Raw genomic sequence first — 18,387 nt, 5'->3', positions numbered from 1 at the left:
TTGCGCACGTCATGACCAGCATGGCTGCTTCAAGGACATTCTCAAGTAGATTCCTGCATACTCACTTTTTCCATTTTGGCTTGGGTTGTCAATCAATAGTAATAATAATAAGGATTTTCCATATGTACCGTGTGTATCTAATACAACTATTGAAAAAATGCAATGTCAATGAGATTTGCGCACGTCCTGACCAGCATGGCTGCTTCAAGGACATTCTCAAGTAGATTCCTGCATACTCACTTTTTCCATTTTGGCTTGGGTTGTCAATCAATAGTAATAAAAATAAGGATTTTCCATATGTACCGTGTGTATCTAATACAATTATTGAAAAATGCAATGTCAATGAGATTTGCGCACGTCCTGTGCATTTATTATTTCTCAGAAACCATCATATGGATTTCAAGTTTCCGAATTATTTTTAAGTGAAACATAAAAATATGTAGTCTTCAAATTTTCTGTTCGTATATCGTGTGACAGGTACGAGGATACTATGCCCACGGCACTCAAGGAAAACTTAATTACGATAAGATCTTGGATCGACTGGGAATCGAATCCAGACAATCTCAGCATGACTTTACTTTGCAGCCATGCACTTTACCACTAGGCTAAGGAAGGTCCCTATGTAAGTAGTCTATGCGAGCATTATTTACGTTTTTAGAATGTCCCGTATTTGCTCCTCATTTGTCCCGTTTTTACCTGGTTAGCTAATGGTCAGCATATATTTAACCAGTAGGTTTTATTACAAATACTTTTCGGCAGTAAGCATGCCTGCAGCTAGAGTTCTGGCTATTCTTGAGGCCAACTCTTCCCCTGTATTGAACTGCAAATGAATCAATAGTTTATGAATACTTTCTGCCACCCTTAGTTATAAAATAAAGTTTGGCTTAGTTGGTAAGTATCCTCCGATTTCCCGTATCATTAGAGTTCAAATCTCAATTTAAAAAAGTGACAAAAAAGTTCATCATGAACATAAACAAATTGACAAGGTGCGTGTAGAACCCCACAGATGTTTTGGTTCACGATCATTTTTTTTTTTTGCAAGTCGATAAAGTAGGAGATTTTGGTCTCGAAATTTTGATAAAAATCTGTATCAACATTTCACGATGCTACTTAATGAGCGTTAAATTTCTTTATGAATCGATGACGATCGCTATCGATTTGTTATATGAGCGTCTTTAAAGCTCGACATAAAGAAATGTGAAGAAAATTGAAGAAATGGTTGACCGGGTCGTTCAAATCTACTCAAAAGAGGGTAATTTTGACTCACTTTTGAAGTTTCAAGTTAGCTGTCAAAAGTGAGTAACTTTATTTTATCAAAGTGAGTAACTTTTTACTCAATCATGAAAGAAATCGACCTTACTCATTTTTGAGTAAACACAAACATATTTTGACTCACTTTGTAAACGTCAAAGACTTGTGAAAATTTCGCGCGCTCGAATTGACATCCTCAGTTGTGGTGAAATTACTTCCGTCGACGTGATGTCGGACTGTTTTCGAAAACAGTAGAGATAAAAGCCTAGCCGGCAGAGCAATGACGCTTCGGAAGTTCAACCGGCGAACACCAGATAAGTGCTGCGAAGTCAATAATCCTGATATCAAGTGAATCGCTTCACTTGACCTCGTGGTCCGAGTGAAAATGGCCAAGTCCTGGTTTTGAACCGAACAATCGAACAACCACAAGAAAAAATAATAAACAGTAAGTTTTACCGTCGTACTTTTTATTAGACTAATTCTCGATTACTTTTTCAAATCGACGTAAGTAACTTTTATACGGTTTTGAGATAATTAATTAGGAAAAATCACAATATATCTTCTAAAACTGTTTTAAAATGAATCACTTTTTTAACATTTTTTTGCCGCGTACTTCGCTCAAATTTTGCATACACTCAGCTCACGTTCAAAAACTAGGTAGTTTCTATTATTTCCCACAAAAATAACTATAAGAAAATGATAAGCCGTTTCATTCAGTTACTTTCGACGTTTTTCTACCAGTGTAAAATCGGCTCAAGTAGTGTTTTGTTTTGATTCGTGGTTAAGTCACTTTGTCTCTCCATACAGCGGGGCGGCGAAAGTAGTGGTTAGGTTGCGAAAGTTGAAAATGTTACTTTCGTCGTTTTGTAAATCCGGAAATTAAACGTTCTAAAAGTGAAAAGTTGAGTTGGTACAGAGCGGTACGTGTAGAATTCCGCCTGCTTAACACGTAGGATCGATAAAGTAAGTTTGTATACTTTTTTGACTTGAGTCTGTATGAATAAGTTTTCGAGAATTGTCAATTCTTTACAGTCTAACCGGGAAGGCTACTGGCTCGGTCAAACTACATCCTCCATGACTTTCATCAATCCCCCAGAGATTTACAACATCCGGGGATCCATTCCAGAGCAGCGAATATGTACACAAATATCACAATATTTTTACTTGTTATCATGTATTATCCATATAGTTATGTATGATATAATGAATAAATGTTATTCTCTTTGTATATGTCTTCTGATTTCATAAATAACATAATACATTTGTTTTCAAAAATATTATTTCCTGAAGTGAGTGACATCTACTCTCTTTCGCAAATTTCAGACTAAAACGAAGTGAGTAAGTGTTACTCTCATATTGACATTTGACAATGTTACTCTAAAGTGAGTAACGATGGTGTTACTCACTTTTGAGCAGTTCCACTTTGTTCCGAATAGAGTGCCTGTAAACAAGAGTGACGTCATGTTCCAGTTTTGACAGGTCTCCTGCTCGATTGGAACACGGATTTGTATGGAAATGACAGTTCACCGCTGTTCCAATTTTGACATTGACGCCACTCTTATCTAGATCCACTCTGGTTCCGAAGTGAGTCGAAATCTACTCACTTTTGAGTAGATCTGAACGAGCGTGATAGGCTCATACACGCTCGTTCAAATCTACTCAAAAGAGAGTAACTTTGACTCACTTTTGAAGTTTCAAGTTAGCTGTCAAAAGTGAGTAACTTTATTTTATCAAAGTGAGTAACTTTTTACTCAACTATGAAAGAAAACGACCTTACTCACTTTTGAGTAAACACAAACTTATTTGACTCACTTTGTAAACGTCAAACACTTGTGAAAATTTCGCGCGCTCGAACTGACAAATCCTCCGTTGTGGTGAAATTTCTTCAGTCGACGTGATGTCGGACTGTTTTCAAAAACAGTCGATACAAAAGCCGAGCCGGCACAGCAATGAAGTTAGTTTGCTTGAAACTTCGCTTCGGAAGTCCAACCGGCGAATTCCAGATTAGTGTTGCGAAGTCAATCACCCTTATTCTTGTTTACGACCGTATCTGTCTTTCGAACGAATGTATTCGAAAATGGCATTCTTGTTTTCGTACGTATTCGTATCGAATACGATTCGTATGCGAAAAAGTATTGCCGCATCAGCAAGTTTTTCGAAACAATTCTAAGCTGTCAAAAACGAAAACAAAAGGAGGAAAATCCTTGTTTTTTATCATTACCCACGGATTCATCGTTTGTGGTTCTGATTTGTGCATCAAAGATCCGGATCTACTTTTTTTTGTATTTAAGTGGTAAAAGTTTTGTATTTGAGAGAATTTCAACAACCCATGGCCTTTTAGAAATACCTCATGAGGAGTGGATGCATATGAGACGGTACCAATCCTATCTCCGGAAGCGATTTGATGTCTATGAGATACCTGATTCAAAGTAAGTTTATTATAACAATGATTGTTCTAATCCTAATGCCGAATCGTTGAATTCGTTTCAGGATTTCCAAAAACTGTCGACCTTATAAAGCGACATTTCTGTTCAATCTTGAAATTCACGATTTCCTCCTCAAAAACAAGCAGGTGGAGCACAAGCTTTGCCTGGTGCTTCTTAATGGTTTTTCATTGAGGGTAGTTATCAACATTGTGCGTGAAAGCCGTAGCTCAACTAAATCCTCTCTGAAATGGATGGTGTCCTGGAAAGGCAAAAACGGCCAACGATGGATAACGCTCCAGATGTCGGATGAAGAAATGCGTTGGACATCTTTCGGGGATCTTTGTTTGGAGTGTCCATTGGCATGGTAACACTCATTTGGATGTGAATACATAGAAATAAATAATTTCATAAATATGAAGCTTGAAAGTTGAAAACGAATAATGTGCCATTATGAAAAAAACAATAAAAACAGGAAAAATTTGAGCTTAGTGATGAACTGCAATATTTTCATGAATATTTGGCCGGGTTTCTACAAGTTTAGGCTTATTCTGCGAATGAGGTGATAAAAGTCGACTTGCTTCTAAGTTCAGGGCTGATAGCAGGTCTCTTTTTAGAGATTTGGTCACTACAGTCAACTCTCTCTAACTTGACATTGAAGGGACCATCGAGTTAGGGAGATATCGAGATACAGAACACAAAACCAGTGCAACTGCGATCCAAGGGGCCATCGAGTTAGCCATGAAAACCAACTTTTACTATGGTTCTCCAACTCGATATCGAGATACAGAACATCGAGTAAGGGAGAGTTAACTGTATTTGAATGCACGCCTCTATTTTTTATATGGAAGGGGTAATGGAAGATTTTAGAGTCTCTTTTTAAATCAAAATGGTCTCTAAAGTCACTATTTTGAATCCTGGTGATTTCTTCTGGGATACTTTCTAGAAATCCTCCAGGCACCCCCCGAGAATTTCTTCCAGGATTTTTTTACAAATTCCCCCAGGAATTCGCCCGAAGATTCTTCAAAAGATATTTAAAGGAGTTTCTTTGCTTCATGAAATCCAAGCAACTACCATCATTAATTAATGCAGGGCTAACTCTTGAAACTTTTTAGCAGGGCTGGTAGTGAGTCTCTTTTTAGTGACGGGTACTTTTTTGAAGTCAATTTCAGTCATTTCATGCGGAAGGATTCGTCATTGATTTGATTTGAGCAGCTTTTTCGTTCAAAATCAAGAAATTTTACATGAAAATGTGTTCATTGAATTCTATTCTCCGACTGAAGCACAGTGAACATATTTTAATCCAATAATTTTCAGTTTTGAACAGAATGATGACGATGATTACAATGACGGATTTTTACAAGTTCAACTAAAGTCACATTTTGGCTGATTAGTAGTTAAAATAACAAAAAATATAACACAATTTGTAGTAGTATTAGATATGTAATATTAGAGATTGAGCTTTTTTTTTCATTCGTTACGACTCAATCTATAATAGGTACTACAATTATGTAGATCCCAAAATATTGCCACGACTTTAAGTCGATAAGACCTTAGGATCTAGTATAGAAAAAATGTGAGCGTATAAGTTGGGCTCAATCAATACATAGTAATATTCGCAGAAAAAATAATATCTAGGGTGCCGGTGCCATTAGTAGATTAGTGTTCTTATGAGCACTTCCACAGTTATTAACTGAGAGCTTTCTTTGTCGATTGACCATTTTTGCATGTGTATATCGTGTGGCAGGTACGAAGATACTCTATGCCCTGGGAATCGAGAAAATTTCCTTTACGAAAAGATCCTCGACCAGCGGGATTCGAACCCACGACCCTCAGCATGGTCATGCTGAATAGCTGCGCGTTCACCGCACAATGGTCGGGCTCCATATAAAGGGGCGGCCAAAACTACCAAAAACTTTTTTGAGATTTTTATGATTTTTTTCATTTTAAAATATACCTCATGTGTTATATTATTATGATCCTTAATTGAAATTGAACTAAAATTTAAATTTCTATGATTTTTATGACGGCAAACAGGCTGAAGTCAAGAAATTGAAAAATGTAACAATAAAATAAAGCACAAAATTTATAGTTTAGGAATGCAATATTTCCCCAAAGTTACCCACTATCTGAAAGCTTATGGTTCAACACTTTTATCGAGCATGAGGATGGAAAAAAATATTTGGTTTCAGTTTTAATACTATTCAATATTACATTTTAGTAATTTTGGTGATTTTGAATATGAAAAACAACTCTTGTCGCGTCATGTCGCCGCCATTTCGAATATTGCAACATCAAAAAGCATCCTTAGATCTAACAAAAAACCTTTAAAATTTTTGCAGAAATTTGCTGATTTGCAAGTTAGAGCTATTTGAATAATTCAATATTTTACATATATTTTGACGATATTTTTCATACAAAGTTTATTTAAAATTTATTTAACCATTATTCATACACATTTTGATCAAACTCAATCAAATATAAAAAAAATTGTGGTTTGATAACAATTTTAAATTAAAAAAAATATTTTTTTCAAAGTTACGTAATTTGTGAATAATCCCTTCTGAAACAACAAAAACGCCAAATAACATATTCAGATTACATATTTCATCGATTAAGGCGATAAAAATAGTGTTGGCCAAACTTCACTTTTTTCCGACCATTGTGCACCGCTACGGCTATCTGGGCCCCTTTCAACCTCTGCTATATGGGAAAAATATAAAAAGAATGATAAAACTATTTGTTTGACATAAAATCACTTGAGCCACTATTGGTACACGTGTTCCAGTAGTTGCGCTAGTGCTCCAGTAGTAGACGTTCGGGAATTATACAAGGAATTTTAAGCAAAATGGTACATTTTTACATAGGTTTAACATTTTTCCCTCTGAACAGCAATTAATATCTTTCGTATGAAGCATAAAGATTATCTCTAGTGCTTTTCTTTATTTTTATACATCCATTTCAAAAACTGCTTCCATCTGTTGATCCACTACTGGAACACGACGGCAACTACTGGTGCAAGGGAGCAAATTTTTAGCATAAACTTAATTATTTATATGACTTTTTGATAAAATAAAAAGCTGAAATTTAGTAAATCGACTAAACTAGAGACGATCTATCCACCAAAAATAACACATGTCGTTTTTATCGAAAAATGTTCGTTTTATTCCATAGTCCAACCTACTGGTACATTACAACCTGAGAGAGACTCGCGAAGAGGAAAAATATCAACGTCATATGCAGCCCAGATTCCCCTCTCACGAAACGTCAAATGCAGCCCACCGTTTTTATGGCTGAAAAAGTGAAAAGTATTGTGTTCAAAGTAAATTGTGTTGAAAGGCTAGTCCGCTAAGACCACGCAGATCCTAGCGAGGCTAGCCCGTCCACATCCGATTGCAAATCATAAAGAAATACAATACAGTAGATGTTTCCTTCAACTGGGCAGCTAACTGACTGATATCTCAATCAGCAGCTGCAACTCTCTTTATTCAAACCAGGTATCTATTTTTACAATTCAACATCCTACACAAATATTATACCTCACAACAAATCTTCCACACTTTTACCTACGACGACGCATGCTTCCTCAACCGACGATTCTTCTACCTGAGGTGCGACACTACCTCTATTCCAACACTCCTCCTTAGGGTCGCAACCTCTACTCCCGATCGTCTCCTCTTATCTTGGAACTCCTCCTCGTTCCGAACTTCGTACATGCTCCGTCATCCATCCGAGCTCCTCCTGACTTCGATCCTGTCCACGAGCTCCTTTGACCAGCCAGCTGCCATCCAGTGGCCTGTATCGCCTACGTTCCCGATAGATCCCGTCCTCCGTTGCGGCCAATCCATCCAGCCTGAGGATTCCGTACTGCGCCACGCGGCTTATGCGGCCAATCCTCCTCCAGAACGATACATGCTGTAAGAACACGTTCCTGGGCCCATAACCTGTTGAAAGGCTAGTCCGCTAAGACCACGCAGATCCTAGCGAGGCTAGCCCGTCCACATCCGATTGCAAATCATAAAGAAATACAATACAGTAGATGTTTCCTTCAACTGGGCAGCTAACTGACTGATATCTCAATCAGCAGCTGCAACTCTCTTTATTCAAACCAGGTATCTATTTTTACAATTCAACATCCTACACAAATATTATACCTCACAACAAATCTTCCACACTTTTACCTACGACGACGCATGCTTCCTCAACCGACGATTCTTCTACCTGAGGTGCGACACTACCTCTATTCCAACAAATTGTTATTGAAAACCTCAGTCAGCGGAGCAGTTTTTTCCAAAGTTGCTGATAAATCTAAGCATAAAATTAATTATTTCTAATGTCTGCTACGTTTGCTGGCATGAAATTTCATTCAAACGGCTATTTATGATTCGATGTCATGCAAACTCAATCATTTTTTGCTGAGAGGTTCATGTAAGGATTTGAACGGCTTGCGCATAATTGGTATAAACACAAAGTGGAATAAGAAAAAAACTCAGCAATCACAGAAAAAGAAGACCGTCTTCGCGAGTCTCGTCTCAGATTACAACCATTGGTACCGGCACCCTATTTGAGGTAAAACTTAAAACTTCATAATGGTCTTATCCACTGGTGTACTAAACTGACTCGGTCGAAGAATTTTGACACTAGAGCGGGTCCAAATCACGTGGAGATAATACGGGAGCGTGCCCCGCTTAAGTGTCACAATTCTCAGACCGAGTGAATTTAGTACACCAATGGATTAGGCCATTAACTGTTTAAAATTTGTTTCAATTTAAAACATAATTATAACATTACAACAATTATTGTTATGATTCTGTTATGGAAAATAACAAAATGAGTTATATTTTTGTTTGATTTGAAACATGAGTTACAGTTTTATCTAAATTATAACATATTTTGTTTCAATTTTGTTAAGTGTAGAGGAAATTGTGTCATATTTTTTTGCTATTTGAGTCGTGATGAATGAAAAAAAGAAGCCCAATCTCTAATACTACAATAATTACCAATGATCTAGAATCCTAGCGGTGTTTAACATGCAATTTTGAAGGTATTTCAATTAAATTTCTAATCTTTCATTTTTTTTTCATAAAAATGCAGGATTATCAAAGGCAAATAAGTTTAAAGCCTGATTCGCTGCTGACAAGTAATTTCTTGGCCTATCTTGATGCATGGAAAATTCCTGCAAGGAATCGATCAAGAAAGCGCTTTTTTTCTGATCGCAGTTCGCAGTTGAAAAGAGATGTCAGTTTAAACGGGAGTCGCTGTAGAAAATTTCTGCAAGGAATCGGCGAGAAATTTCTTTAGCGATTCCTGTTCAGCAGCAAATCAGGCTTAAGGCATAAATGAAACAAAGCAACACATGTAGAAACATGTATTTATTTAACTCTTAATCCATTTCTTAAAAAATGACAGATTAGACTCTCATAAATAAAGGATTGTTTTCAAGAATACATATCCGGATTAATTTTAGTTCAATAACCAACGAACATTTTCAATACATTACGTTTGAGTGCCAAAATCTTCTGAAATAATTCATTAAACTTAGGTTCACAACTTCGAGTCAAATCAGTCAAAAAAAATGTTACCCCGGACAGTAGTGGAAAGATGTTGTGAGAAAAGTTAAACAATTTCTAGAAACATAATGTAAGTAAAAATTAAATCATTACTTTTTAAACCTTACAATAAAAGTTACTTGGTAAAATTCACATATTACAATTAAATTACAATATATTCATATACAACGATTTCCTACAACTTATGTAAAGTGTCTACTACCTAAAAACACTGGAAAACCTGAAATTATCAGGGAATTTCATTAAACCTGGAAAAAAATGGAATTTTTGGGAAATTTCGATTACAATCAGGACATTTTTTTGCGGCAGTTATTCATGGTAGATATGTTCATGACAAAAAATTTTCGCGTCGAAACCACTCCCAAAAATTAATCAAATTTATCGCTTTATAAGCTGTTCTGTGATGATCTTTTCGTGTATGAAATTTTATCGACTTCTCAAGATATGGTTGAATTTCATGATTGTCTCTAAATTTGATCAATAATAGATTCACATATCTTCATGCACGATTTTCAAAATTATTAGAAATTTGAAAAACTGATTTTAGGAAAGTAATCTAGATTTCAAACAACTTCCTATTTAAAATGTCGAAACAATAAATTTATCAATTTCAGGTAGACTGTTTTAGAGAGTTGTTCTCTTGTTGAATACTTGGTGTTTATTGTAATGCGAGTCTCTAGAAAGTCTCTATTTTTGATGAAAGGTCTCTGAAATCTTTATTTTTTTTATAATGGCCTCTTAAGTCTCATTTTTCTTTATATTGCATGCAGTGAACTCTGATGCAGATTTTTGCAGGTCCCAGGGAAACCTTCAGAGACTGTTACGAGACTATTCAACTAATTCTTCAAGAATTCAAGAAATTATCCTAGTAGTTAATCCAGAGATTTCATCTGGAATATTTTCAAGGACTCCTACATTGATCTCTCCAGATATTCTTCTAGGAACTCCTTCACCAATTCTCCCAGATATTTTCCTACGATCCTTTAAAGAATATCTTGGGAAGTTTCTCCAGATTTTGCTCCAGTAAATTCTCGAGCACTTCAAATTTACTATTTTCAAAGGATTACAAGTGCAGTTCTTTCTCAAAAACAATCCATGGAATGGACAAAAGTTTATTTTAGATTCCTGGAAAAAAAACCTGGGAGGATACTTGGACAAATCTTTAAAGATATCCTTGATAAATGTCAAAGAATGGGTTACATGCATGCCCTGATTCGCTTCTCGCCACACCGTAACGCACATGCGCTAGTGTCTATGCACGAAAAATCGCTAAAAGGTAACGCAAAAAATATTTGTATGGCGAAATGGATCTAACGAATTATTTCTCAAAATTGTGAACTATTTTCGACAAAATATTTGGTACCGGTTGTGCGTAATGATGATGGCTATCACACCTACCAAATATTTTTTCGATTACAGCTTCCACTAACAAGATATTTGACTTTCACCATACAAAATGAAATGAGAAAACTCCTGCTGATCAACTGTGGGCAAGAGCAAAGCAGGTAATCCATTACTGTAGGAATTCTTAAGGAAATCTCTGATCAATTCCTAGTTAAATTCTTAAAGGAAATAAAATTAGGGACTACAAAATTGTGGTGCTACTGAGCTCTGAAAATTATTTTTTGCAATTTCTCATCGTAATAGCTGTTTTTCATCACGCCAATCTGTCATGAAACGGCCTACTTCCATGCACTGAATTATGCAGTGTGGTAATAGTCATTACGCAACTGAAACCAGTGCTGTAATGATTCATTACGCAACGCTTTCTCATTACGCAACTGTTTTGAGTTGCGTAATATATCGTAACATAACATTTTTTCAGAAATTGTGAAATAAGTAGCGGGCCCCCCGGCTAGGTCACTGGTTTTTTCGGAATATTGATTAATCTGTTTCTTCTCACAATTTTCTCCACAAAGTCGTCACAATTCACTAGCTTAAATTATTAATTAAAATTAAATTAAAAGGGATTAAAAAGTCGTCACAATTCACTAGCTTTCCGCCCTTAGAATCGTTCTTAAGGAATCGATGGAGACACTTTCACTTTTCCCTCGATTCTGATCGCGTATGTGGGTGGTTCCACCGATTTCCCGAAATATATTTTATCCACCTATACTTTATCCACCTTATATCACTATCAAACACTCTCGACCCGAATTGGCCCGCTCGTCAATTTTGGCAGAAGATGCCCACTGAACTTTGAACGAAAATGTCGAAAACGAACGGCACACCTCGTCAGAACTGGGGACCGTCAGAACAGCACGCGTCGTACATCGTCAGAACTGCAACCCGTCAGAACTGCGCGCGTCGTACACACCCGGACTCCACCGGTCAGAACTGCAACCCGTCACGACTTTTTATCACGACTATCAGGAATAGACCATTTCCGTCAGACCTTACCCCCTATTTTTATATTTTTCTTCGAAAGACGATTATTTTTAATGATTATTGACGCTTTCAGATCTAATTTATATGCACTCCTGATTTTATTGTAAATTTTTGAAAATTCGAGAATTTACCACATTTTGAGTAGTGCGGCACAGTTGTTTCAACCCTGTGGGTAAACAAAGTGGAGATTTTCCCACAACTTTCAAAACCCCTGCGCTGAGTGTTTGTAGATATGACGAAATGTCAATGTCAAATCAAGCACACGAGACGACACGACAAAATGGAGAAATCTGAGAGAAATCTGAGGTCCGATGGGCAAGCTTCGTTGTAAATGAAGCCCATCCTTTACTATTGTACTTATAACAAAAACTTTTACCGGAAGACGACTGCTAATAGACCGTTTTAAGCTTAGCAAGTAATGGAATTCTCCGGTCCAATTCTTGACGTTTCAAAACAAACCGGCCAATATGCCCCTCTTGTAGAAAACGTTCCGCAGCGTTGCAGAAATGCTTCCAAGGAGAATTCCATCACTTGCTAAGCTTAAAACGGTCTATTAGCAGTCGTCTTCCGGTAAAAGTTTTTGTTATAAGTACAATAGTAAAGGATGGGTTTCATTTACAACGAAGCTTGCCCATCGGACCTCAGATTTCTCCATTTTGTCGTGTCGTCTTGTGTGCTTGATTTGACATTGACATTTCGTCATATCTACAAACACTCAGCACAGGGGTTTTGAAAGTTGTGGGAAAATCTCCACTTTGTTTACCCACAGGGTTGAAACAACTGTGCCGCACTACTCAAAATGTGGTAAATTCTCGAATTTTCAAAAATTTACAATAAAATCAGGAGTGCATATAAATTAGATCTGAAAGCGTCAATAATCATTAAAAATAATCGTCTTTCGAAGAAAAATATAAAAATAGGGGGTAAGGTCTGACGGAAATGGTCTATTGAAAGGCAACATCATGATAATGAAAAAAGCAAAGCAACCGTCGCGGTAGTAACTAGACTTCAACACAAAAGGGACGAGCAAAGTGAAGTATTGGACAATGTTATTACCCCGGACGAAACGGAAGAAATTCAAGGAAATGGATTGTTTGATATCGATCCTTCTCCCTATGACGGAGAGGCTGATAGAGAAAATGAACCAGAAAACATATACGAAGAATATTTAGAGGAAGTTAATGATGATATGATAGACATTGGGAAGCTCGAAATTTCGAATTCCCTGATCAATGACGCGGCAGATGTCAGACTGGTTATCTTGAACAGCAGGACGGCTCACAAGGAAATGTCACAGTTATGTGAATTACCACATGGGATAAAGGACCAAATTTAACAAACACATTTCTTTGTACAATGCTGAATCTGACCGCATTCCAGTGGAAAGAAATCAAGTCGAAACCATCCTTCGCGAATTCCATGATGCACCCCTAGGCGGTCATGTAGGAGCCAGATGAATGAGGAACAGGATTAAAACCCTATTTACATGGGAAAATATGAGGCGAGACATAGAGAATTACGCAAAACAATGTGACTCATGTCAAAAGAATAAAATCAGGAAAGCCCACAAAATCCCAATGAAGATCACACCACATCCATAGAACCATTTGAAAAAAATTTCATGGATATTGTTGTCTTACCGGAATCAAACAATGGCAATAAATACGGTTTAGTTATACAAGATGATCTAACGAGATACCTAACAGTCGCTGCCATGGAAAATCAAGAAAGCCACACCGTAGCCAAAACATTTGTAGATAACTTCATATGTAAATTTGGAGCCCCTTTGGAACTCGTAACAGATAACGGTGCAAACTTCGTAAGCACACTCATGAAAAACGTTTGCAAAATTTTGAAAATAAAGAAAATTACAACCACAGCATACCACCCACAGGCAAATCTCGTTGAAAGGTCCAATAGGGAATTGAAAATCTATTTACGGCAATTTATTGGTGGAGATCCTCAAACATGGGACCAACTCCTTCCACACTTCACATTCCAATATAACACCACGATCAATTCGTCAACCGGTTTTTCACCATTCGAATTGTTGTATGGCAGAGCCGCAAGAATTCCGAACTCAATCTACAGCATGAGAGATACGGAATTGACCTATTCCGATTACGCCGATGAGCTAAAATCAACTTTGAAACGCCTTCACGATAAAGCACGAGGAAATCTGCTAATATCAAAAAAGAAACGAAAGGAGATTTATGACAAAAAATCAGAAGAATGGCAGCCAATGTGGGGTGACAGGGTTCTTGTGAAAGCCAACCCTACGGGTACGGGACAAAAATTACAGGCTTTATGGAGAGGACCATACGAAATAATTAGTTTTCCGAGCGAACAAACTACAGTTATCAAAAACGGAAAACGATTGGAAAAAGTTCATAACAACAGGTTATGTAAATATAATGAATGATCACATGAATTCAAGACCACATGACTTGCAAATGGGACAAATTATTTAATTGTAGTTGAGATATAACCAAGCTTATATGGCACCGACCGTCGGTGTGAATATTATAGTTTATTTTCCCCCCTTGGGAAATGAGAATAGTAATAGAAGATTTTTTGTTTGTTTGTTTTGTTTCGGCTTCTAGGAACATCTTCCTGATCTTACAACTAATATGGCTAGTGCGAGGGGAATTCATTCTGGAAATCCAGGAAGAGCCATTGCTGAAAATGGGAACCTACTCTATGAAGGTGAGATTCCCAGTACTAGAATTAGAAAGTGGTAGGTTGGCGATAGAGAATACGTTATCTAATTATGAAACGGCGTGCGGTTTATTGGAACGCTTAGTAAAAACTTCGCATTGTACGCTCTTAGCAGGGGACTTAAAAGTCGCATTAAATAATAGTAGGGGAATAAACGAGTTTGTGAAAGGGTTTTTCCCATCAAGAAAAATCCGGGGATTCATCACAGCTATCGGAGGGATGGACTCAGACGATAGAGTGAGAATAGACACGAACCTGGATAAGCTTCGGAAAAACGAAGAATCCATTAAACTGAACCTTGATCATCAAACCGCAACAATAGACGCGATGTATAAATTCGTGGATGGGTCAATGGTACATCTAGATGGGAAATTAAAAGGGATATTAAAGAACTTCGACGAAATGCAAACATTGGTACGAGACGATCTAAATTTTACGAGTACGGTGAAAAATACAGTAGAATTAGAAACAGCCCAAGTAACAATGAAAGCTGAACAACAAGAGTATTTGCTGAACAATGGCTGATTAATGGTGTACAAGGCTAAACACCGTTACAGCTGAACAATAATTGGAAGAAAAGCTTATTAAACACTCTTATTCAGCAGTATACTCAAAGCTGAATATCAAGTTGAACAAGCTATTTTCCATCTACAATTTTAACTTTTGTTCAGCCATCCTGAATTATATTGATTAAAGGTTATTTAAAGCTTTAATCAAATCAACAGCCATTGTCGAACAATTGTCCAGCTGTAGGTTGACAAAAATAAACACATCAGCGTTTGGGTAAAACACTAAATTAATTGTTAAATAACGGTTTCATTGAACTAACCGAACAACAAATTTTCACATCCCGAAACGGACATGCCCTAAACACACACGGGCCTAGCGTTTGTCGAAGAAAATCACCTAGATTCGGCATCCAACAAAATAAAACAATACACTTGCTCACAAAAATTTCTTTGTCACATTTTCATTAAATTGTACGGAATCGTAATCATTACCAACTTTTGTTGACAACAATTAAACAGCAGCAATTGAAGATTATCGAGAATTCAATTTTAAAACAACAATCACAACACACAAAACTCTAACTTAAGTGTTTTTGCATAGCTTTGATATCCCTTCTCCAGCCTCAATGCAACCTTTAACATAGCCCTCATTCAGACAAGTCAATAAGTTATTCCCTTGCTTTTGATAATGCTCACACAGTCTCATGTGGAGCAGATGTCAAGGTAAGTGGTTATAAATCAATGGATCCCAGTTCAATTCTCAATTGTTAATATTTACTAATCTTCATCTTTAAATTCCAGCACACATCTTCCCTATGTGTTTGAAATTGTAAGTTGCGTTGATAAAATCCAAAACTATGAACCTGTACATATTTTAACATTTTTTGGTTTACTGTTGAATAATGGTTGAATAAGCGATTGTTAAGCTTTCGAAGGCTGCCATCTGTTCTAAAAATAGAATTATCGTTATTGAAAGGGGGTTGAACAAGCGCATGATAGACCTTTATTCAGCCTTCCATAAAGCTTCAATTAAGCTTAAGGCTGAATAAAATCGCCAGAATCAGATGTTTAACAGCTGAACAACAGTGTATGCAGGCTATGAACAGCTTTTGTTCAAACAAAGGCTGAATAGAATTAGTTATAAAAGCGTTTGAACAGCTTCAAATTGTTACCTGGGAGAACTCATTGAAATGGGATTTAGAATTCAATCCCTATTGAACAATTTAAATAAACAGCAAAATATAATTTTGCAAATCCTCTTGCGCAAGGACAACAATATGGCATGGTACGTTCAGCTATTCGAACCATCAATATTGTTACGAACCTTAGAGGAAGCTGAACGAAACCTTGCACAAAACCTTGAATTCCCGAAGATGCCTGTTACGATCTAGTTGGCAATGCCATTTCGAGCTTTAGGTAGTGCGGTAAAATGGACAGCTACCATAACATTGATGAGAATACGATCGGAATCGGTTCGGGTCCGAACTCGACCACAGCATTGTAACTGAACAGGAGAAATACATGAGTTTAGTTTTACTTTGACTATCGACAAGCTGAGTTGCGTTTATCTCCCCATATCACCGGCTAAGTATTAGCTTATTTCAGTGGGACGAGGATAAAGATAGTTTTTTTTTCAAATTTTAACCGCGAATTGAATTATTAAGTTCGGTTTAAAGTAAGTTCGCGAGTGAAAGGAGATAAGTGAATTTAAGAAGGAAGATTTGCGTGCAAACGGCCTTTTGTAAATTGTGAGTTTTACCACAGTTTTTACCCTTCTTGTAGTGCAATCTTTTGGCGTGGTGTCAGTTTTTTAATTTTCCTTTGATAAAAGTAACTGGTGTTCTTCGGGCAGTAGATAGGCTAGACCTTTCTTTTTGCTTGATTTTACCGGATTTGTGGAGCGCTGAAAGAAAGAAATTTGGAAAGTGTGTAAAAAGAAATTTACAGAGAAGCGCATTTATTTTGAGAAAATCGCCATTTTGGAAGCCTACAATTTAGTGGATTTCTTTTGTGAGAAGATAATAGGCGGATTATTAAATCATTTTTTGTGTCTTCTTTTGTTCACACAGCGAGCATCGACACAAAGCAGTTGAGTGACCGCTGGGAATAAAGCGTTTTTTCATCATTTGTGTGGTGTTTGGTTGTGGGCTCTGAGAGAGTGAGTTCCTAGTGAGATACCACCAGTGAGTAGTGAGCGTGTGGTGAAGAATTGCAGTTTTGTCAGGGGTGACTGACCTTCTTTGGCTGCATAGCGAAGTTTAAAAAGCGCATTGGAAGTTCATCGACCTTATTGGGGTTAGCTGCTGCTGTTGTTGCTGAAAGTTGCTGTTGATAGGAAGTGCTGTTGTTGCCGGATTTTGTTGCTGCTGGAGAAGTTTGCTGTTTTGGTGAGATTGGCTGCTGTTTACCGCCGCGATTAAGGCAGATCGTTCATTTTGCATGCTGTGACTGTGAGTGCCTTGCCAGTTTTTGGATACGATTGGCTTTTTCCCGCAGCTAGGGTAGTTGTGTGTATTGTGCTTCATCTGGAATCAGGTATGTGGTATTTTCCTTGATGCTTATTTTATAATTTTTACTGTTTTGTTGTGTGACTATTTGAAAGTGTTTCATTTTTCTTGTGTGTATAAAGATCAGCTATTTATTTTGAATTTTGTGTATTTTGATTTTTTTTTATTACAAGGATGTCAATCAATCCAACCTCAGAACCTTTTATCCCGGGAACCATACCATTTTCGCAATATTTAGAACAATTAGAATGGATGTTTGAGCACAATAATTATACGGAAGATCGATTTAAGACTTCGTTTTTAGCTGTTTGTGGGACTGAAGTTTTTTCCCAGCTAAAGCTTTTATTTCCCAGGCAGAATTTAAAGGATCTTACGTACAAGCAGATTACGGATAAACTGAAGCAGCGTTACGACAAAAAAGACTCCGATGTGATTCACAGTTACAAGTTTTGGACGCGTAGACAAGGACAGTTTGAGAAGGCAGTTGATTTTGTGCTTGATGTTAAAAATTTAGCTGAGCTTTGTGAGTTTGGTGAGTTCAAAGACAGGGCTATTCGTGACGTTTTAGTAATTGGAATTTATGATCGAAATTTGCAAAAACGTTTGTTCGACGAGGAAGATCTTTCTGTTGCTAAGGTAGAGAAAATGATAGTAAATCAAGAAATAGCTTCGGACAGAACTCAATTTTTGAGAAAAGATGATGGTGTTATAGCTCGTTTGGGTAGAAGGCCAAATCGTGCTCCGCGTAGATCGAATTTCAATGGAAGAGGTAGAAGTAGGAGTGACAGTAGAAATCGATCATTTTCATTCAGGAGCAAAAGTGGAGGAAGCTATGACAGAAAGAGCAGTTATACAAGCAAAGAGTTTTTATGTTCATATTGCAAAAAGAAAGGACACACCAGGAAATACTGTTACAAACTTAAAAACAAAAGTCCTCGCAAATTTCAGTCCAGTGTAAAATTCATGGATTCGCCTAAACCTTCTGTATCAGGTACTTCAGGATTGTTCAAGCGACTGAAGG

At 37.0% G+C, this 18,387-nt stretch overlaps 3 long non-coding RNA genes across 3 annotated transcripts; 2 read left to right on the top strand and 1 right to left on the bottom strand.

The window, feature by feature from the left end:
* Positions 1 to 658: 658 nt before the first annotated feature.
* LOC110677958 lies at positions 659 to 2,481 on the top strand. Its single transcript, XR_002501347.1, has 2 exons — positions 659 to 1,696; positions 2,284 to 2,481. It is a non-coding gene; the product is annotated as an uncharacterized LOC110677958 (long non-coding RNA).
* A 678-nt stretch (positions 2,482 to 3,159) lies between these two features.
* On the top strand, positions 3,160 to 4,173 carry LOC5571750. Its single transcript, XR_002501346.1, has 2 exons — positions 3,160 to 3,680; positions 3,742 to 4,173. It is a non-coding gene; the product is annotated as an uncharacterized LOC5571750 (long non-coding RNA).
* Positions 4,174 to 11,111: 6,938 nt separating this feature from the next.
* LOC110677959 lies at positions 11,112 to 11,711 on the bottom strand. Its single transcript, XR_002501348.1, has 2 exons — positions 11,355 to 11,711; positions 11,112 to 11,239 (listed from the first exon to the last, which is right to left on the bottom strand). It is a non-coding gene; the product is annotated as an uncharacterized LOC110677959 (long non-coding RNA).
* Positions 11,712 to 18,387: the final 6,676 nt, after the last annotated feature.

Source organism: Aedes aegypti, chromosome 3, assembly GCF_002204515.2.
Source record: "Aedes aegypti strain LVP_AGWG chromosome 3, AaegL5.0 Primary Assembly, whole genome shotgun sequence".
In the NCBI taxonomy this organism is placed as follows: domain Eukaryota; kingdom Metazoa; phylum Arthropoda; class Insecta; order Diptera; family Culicidae; genus Aedes; species Aedes aegypti.
This window is presented reverse-complemented; position numbering and strand designations above follow the sequence as displayed.